This window comes from Schistocerca cancellata, chromosome 10, assembly GCF_023864275.1.
Source record: "Schistocerca cancellata isolate TAMUIC-IGC-003103 chromosome 10, iqSchCanc2.1, whole genome shotgun sequence".
Taxonomy (NCBI): domain Eukaryota; kingdom Metazoa; phylum Arthropoda; class Insecta; order Orthoptera; family Acrididae; genus Schistocerca; species Schistocerca cancellata.
The window spans coordinates 82,261,429-82,267,829 of NC_064635.1; the positions used below are offsets into that span (position 1 = coordinate 82,261,429).

The window sequence follows — 6,401 nt, forward strand, 5'->3', positions numbered from 1 at the left end:
TATTAGGAAGTATTTTTCTCGTATAAAGAGTCGTAGCTTATGTCATTCAATCAGAATGATTCGCCCGTTTTACTCGTATTTCAAGTTAATGCTTATCTCCTGGTAACTTACTAACGCGTACAACACAAAAATATAACAACTGTTCCGTTAATTGTGTAGAAAATAATTAGAAACAAACATTACCCTTACGATATATAGTGTCGCTTCATCTATCAAACCCTGACAACTTTCGCACCAGAGTGTGTCGTGACTATTTGTTAGAATGCGGAGTAGATGAAGGTTCAAAGTTTTGACCATAGACCATATATAACACAGACTGCGCATGTCCCTATCTCTAGAGTGTTCAGGCTCGAAAACCAACATCTAAGTCACGTGACTCGGGGCAGAAAGCCGAGTTCCTGTCTTTACGCTTTGGATGAAGTGGAGCTGACGGTTACAGTTCTTCCCTTTTGTAGCTGAAATGAAGCATTGATTTTGACAATTCAACGAAATGTACTACTACTAGTAGTGAAGTTAACGTAGTTTCTCCGAAATCATGATAACAAAGCAATGGCAACCTTTTTTACATCTGGTCAAGTTAAAATGTATTGACAGTTCTTTTTAACAGCCGACAGAATAATTCCTGTTTAGTGAATTCTCTTTCTTGTCACTGTGAATTCTTGCAGTTCACCACTTCCACAGGAGTGGAAGACAAAATAATAGTTCCGAGCGCAACATTAGTTTTCTATCGATTCCACAAGAATGTGTGTGAAATGTTATATCCTTTTGCAAGAAAGGAAATTCGTTTATGCACATAATGTCAGATATTTAGACAAAGCGCTTATATTTTCTGACTTTTCCTCTCCAGTAAGGGTACCGGATAGGAAGAGTAATATATTATAAAACATTGATTATACTTGTGTAGTGCAATAGGTATTAACAATATGTCCTCTTAAAATGTAAGTCATTCATCCAAGAACCAACATCCATCGTAACTCGTGGAAATAGTTCCCTTTCACAACTGAGATATTCATCCGTTTGAGAAGTGTGCAGGGTCAAAACAAGACTTTTCTGGGCATATATTCACTGAAGAACAGTAATTCTGTTGCTTGTAAACCGAACTGTCAGTACGTTTCACCCCGCCACACGTGGAAACGTATCCACCGCATTAATATCAGGAATTTCGGAGAAATCAGATTAACTGCACTACTACAAGTGTAATAGCAATAAGGCAAATTATCGTCGTTTTACAATCAGTGCTTCATTTCAGCTATAAATGAGAAAAACTGTGTCAACTCCACCCTTCACAGTGCGTTATAACAGAAACTCGGCCTCCTGCCCCGAGTCACGTGACAGACGTTCGTTTCATTGTAATGACGTCACGCGCAGTCTGTGTTATATCTGTGGTCTATGGTTTTGACACAGCTGCACTGTTGTTTGTTTGACACGACGTGGTGACTGCACCACAAGCGAAATCGTTTTGTGTGTTGGAATTTGCGCGAGGTCAATCCATTGTCCAGGATAGCAACGTGTATTCCGCCGTCTATTCAGCATGAATCTGCCTCTGCACAAGCAGATTTACGACTGGCACACAAAATTATAGCAAGTTGGCTGCATGTGCAAAGGAAAGACCACTGCTAGGCCACGCAACTTTGATGAAAATGCCGAGCATATCCGAGATGTGTTGACACGGAGACCTCGGCAGACCAGGCACTTCAATTTCCTCAAACAACAGAGACAACAAAGGCGTTTTTCGTTGCGGCAGCATCTTCTCATGAAATTTCAGCCTACCTACAGAGGGAAATATGATTATCATAGTAAAATAACAGAAATCAAAGATCGTACGGAATTGTTTAACTGTTCGTTTTGGTGGTGGTGGTCAGTGTTTAACGTCCCGTCGACAACTAGGTCATTAGAGACGGAGCGCAAGCTCGGATTAGGGAAGGATTGGGAAGGAAATCGGCCGTGCCCTTTCAAAGGAACCATCCCGGCATTTGCCTGAAACGATTTAGGGGAATCACGGAAAACCGAAATCAGGATGGCTGGAGACGGGATCGAACCGTCGTCCTCCCGAATCCGAGTCCAGTGTGCTAACCACTGCACCACCTCGCTCGGTAACTGTTCGTTTTCCCCAAGCGCTTTTCGAAAGTGAGACGGTAGAAAAATAGCTTGAAGACTGTTCGATGAAGCCTCTGTCAAATAGTTAATCGTGAATTGCAGAGCTCATGTAAATATACGAAGTCCGCCAGAAAAATGTGTACACGCTTTAGGAAACCGTTGTGTGTTTATTTTACATTTAATAATTGATCACACATGTTGTACAACTTCAGTTTAGTACGTGGTTACTTTAACTGTTCAAAATTTTCACCGCTGGCGGCTATACACATAACAGGACGATGAACGGTAGACGCAACTACGTCAGTCAGTGTTACAGTGGAGATCGCTGCAGATGTCGCTGTAATCTCCTGGAGAAGTTCCTCCAGCGTGCTTGGCTTACGTAGATAGGCGTTATCTTTCACAGTTCTCCACAAGTAAAAGTCCGAAGGTGTTAGACCTGGCGACCGTGTAGGGAACTCAATGGGATCTCTTCGTCCAATCCAATCTACATCTACATCTACGTCTACATGGATACTCAGCAAATCACATTTAAGTGTCTGGCAGAGGGTTCATCGAACCACCTTCACGATTATATATTATTCCAATCTCGTACAGCGCGCGGAAAGAACGAACACCTATATCTTTCCGTACGAGCTCTGATTATCCTTGTTTTATCGTGGTGATCGTTTCTCCCCATGTAGGTCGGTGTCAACAAAATATTTTCGCATTTGGAGGAGAAATATGGTGATTGGAATTTTTGCGAAAAGATTCCGTCGCAACGAAAAACGTCTTTCTTTTAATGATGTTCAGCTCAAATCCTGTAGCATTTCAGTGACGCTCTCTCCCCTATTTCACGATAATGCAGAACATGCTGCCCTTCGTCGAACTTTTTCGGTGTTCTCGTACTCCTATCTGGTAAGGATCCCACACAGCGCAGCATTATTCTATAAGAGGACGGACAAGCGTAGTGTAGGCAGTCTCCTTAGTAGGTCTGTTACATTTTCTAAGTGTCCTGCCAATAAAACGCAGTCTTTGGTTAGCGTTCCCCACAACATTTTCTGTGTGTTCCTTCCAATTTAAATAGTTCGTAATTGTAATACCTAGGTACTGTATTTAGTTGAATTTACAGATTTGGGTTAGACTGATTTATCGTGTAACCGAAGTTTAACGGATTCCTTTTATCACTCATGTGGATGACCTCACACTTTTCGTTATTTAGGGTCAATTGCCAGTCTTCGCACCATTCAGATATGTTTTCTAAATCGTTTTGCAATTTGTTTTTATCTTCTGATGACTTTATTATCGATAAACGACAGCGTCATGTGCAAACAACCTAAGACGGCTGCTCAGATTGTCTCTCAAATCGTTTATATAGATAAGGAAACGCAAAGGGCCTATAACACTACCTCGGGGAACGCCAGAAATCACTTCTGTTTTAATCGATGACTTTCCGTCAGTTATACGAATTGTGACCTCTCTGACAGGAAGTCAGAAAAAATTGTTCAAATGGCTCTGAGCACTATGGGACTTAACATCTGAGGTCGTCAGTCCCCTAGAACGTAGAGCTACTTAAACCTAACTAACCTAAGGACATCACACACATCCATGCCCGAGGCAGGATTCGAACCTGCGACCGTAGCAGCAGCGCGGTTCCGGAGTGAAGCGCCTAGAACCGTTCGCCCACAGCGGCTGGCTTCACCCACAGTCGACTTGGTTGAAATGTCCCTGACGTATTTAGTATTCAGATGACATTCAATGACTGGTCCACGTTCGAAGTTAATGAGCTCTGCTGACCGAACGATGCTGGTGCTACAGCTTCTCTGCTGACAACAAAATACTCGCGGCCTCCTTTTGTACTGGCTGGACCGCCTCTGGTCAATTCCGCATTGTATAGGTTCATACACTTTTGATCAGATAGTGTATTTTTCATGGCCTAGTTTTCGTGCACTATCGAATGTACTGTAGTCTTTGTTACCCCCAGGTGCTGCTCTGTTTCACGACAGGTCGTATTGCCGCGCGGGGTTAGCCGAGCGGTCTAAGGCGCTGCAGTCATGGACTGTGCGGCTGGTCCCGGCGGATGTTCGAAGCCTCCCTCGGGCATGGGTGTGTGTGTTTGTCCTTAGGATAATTTAGGTTAAGTAGTGTGGAAGCTTAGGGACTGATGACCATAGCAGTTAAGTCCCATAGGATTTCACACATATTTGAACATTTTTTTTTTTTTTTGACAGTTCCTATTCAGTAATGCTGAGCATAGATATGTTACAGAACAACATCAGCTCATGGTCGACCGTAAAACGATGAACTTCGTATTATTCTGACAACAGGGAGACGACGCTGCTTTCACCGTGTTTGTGCTTGCAGTTTAAGACACAGAATTAGTTCGCGGCGGATGGGTGAATCTTCGCTCGCAGATAGTCACTGTGCTGCAATATGTTTATAAAAATCAACGTGATAGAGAAGAGCTAAAGAGCTACTTAAAAATAACAATGTTTTATTGTGCATCTTACTCCAATCGCACTATCACCTTAAGTCGCACCAGAAGAAAATAAATAGACCGAAAATGAGCACACAGCCAATGGGTGATATACCTTTGATCGCTGACGTAGTCAAAGTATTTGAGTATACGACGTATGATCACAAAATACGGTGAGTGAACCTTTTTAGCAGCAACTCCTCACACTACAACCATTAAAAGTAATTAACCCGATAGCCTGATCCGTTGAGACAGTCAGCTTCAAGAACGAAGACGTTCTGAGTTGTCAGTCAGCGTATACAAACGCTAAAGAGAGGTTGTGTTTATCGTGTGTGTCGTGCTACATGGATTCATGGATTCCGAACAACGCGTGAGCATCAAGTTCTGTTTTAGGTTGCAAAAAAAAAAAAAAAAAATGCCAGAGAAACTCACGAAATGTTGTAATTGGTGAATGGCAATAATGCTGTAACCCAGAGTGTTTAGAAGTGGTATTGGCAATTTGAAAGAGGAAATGAAAAGGTTTAGGACGAGAAACGTTCAGCACGTAATTAACCTCAAAAAAAAAAACGCAAATCTGCCAACTGCAGCAAACGTTGTTCGTTCAAAAAGGCCAAAAACTGTCCGAGAGCTTACCTTAGCATCTCGTACGGGTCCGTGCAAAGCACTTAACCAGTGATTTGCAAATGAGACGAGTGAGTCCAAAATAAGTTCTCAGAAGGGAAAACGTATGTCACTTTGCACGGAGGTGAACGATCGTCTTCATTCAGATTCGGACTTCATGTCCAAAGCTGCAACTGCACATGCATCTTGATTTTATGGGTATGACTCTGAGACGAAAATGCAGAGTCCCAACGGAAAACAGTGAATGCCCTCGCCATAAATAGGTATGTCAGTCAAAACCGAATATCAACGTCATGCTCATTATCTTTTCGATACTGAAGGCACCGTGAGATCAGAGCTTGTTCTAAGAGCAACTTTACCAGGGCGTAAGGCAGCGTTTACGAAACGACGTACGATGAGAGAAACTAGAAAAATGGGCCACTGGCTTCCTCCTCCATTACGAAAACGCGCCGTGCCACACCGCGCTTTTAATTCGTGAGTTTCTGGCCGGAATTGGTGTTCCAGTCTGTCCACATACGTCTTGTTCATCGGATTCAGCACCACGTGACTTCTGGCACTTCCCAGAAATTAAAACCGTGCTTAAAGGAAAACGTTTTGACACCATTCCCCACACTGAGAAGGCCACGACAGAGCCGCCGAATTCCTTTACAAAAGAGGCCTTTACAGAAACGCTTCCAGTCATGGATTCAACGTTGGGATAAGTGCATTACTTTGAAGGAGAATAAATCAAGTTCCATGTAAGCTTATCACTTTGTCACTGATGAAACTATTCACTGTATATTTTGATCATAGTCTCCTATTTATAAAAATCGGGACATACAAATTACATCTTCGTGAGAGAATATACGTAATAGCAGCAGCGGCGCGTGTTTACTAGCTGCAGACTTACTTACGTGCTTAACTTAGTTCCTCCATTGCCACATGGCATACCGGGCAACAAATCGATCTGTTGCCTGGTTTTCAGCGTCCTTCCAGTTGTTTTGGAAAATCCTTTGCAAAGGTTCGTCTCCAGGTGTTACGACGTCCCTCTCTACTTCTGTATCCCTCCAGTGCTTTCCACAACCGTGCTGTTTCTGGGATTCTTCCACCTTTCATGAACAGAAAATGCCCTTCAGTCTTCTATCAGCAACGATGTTCTACATGCTGCGCAGAACAAATCATTATTTTAGATATGGCATCATATACAACCGTCAACAGCTGTTTAAATTATTCTTTAATGGGTGACTGGTGT

The 6,401-nt window shown here is 42.7% G+C and overlaps 1 non-coding gene across 1 annotated transcript; it reads right to left on the reverse strand.

Moving 5' to 3' along the window:
* Positions 1–2,018: 2,018 nt before the first annotated feature.
* Positions 2,019–2,091, reverse strand: Trnap-cgg (transfer RNA proline (anticodon CGG)). The gene has a single exon. It is a non-coding gene; the product is annotated as a tRNA-Pro (tRNA).
* Positions 2,092–6,401: the final 4,310 nt, after the last annotated feature.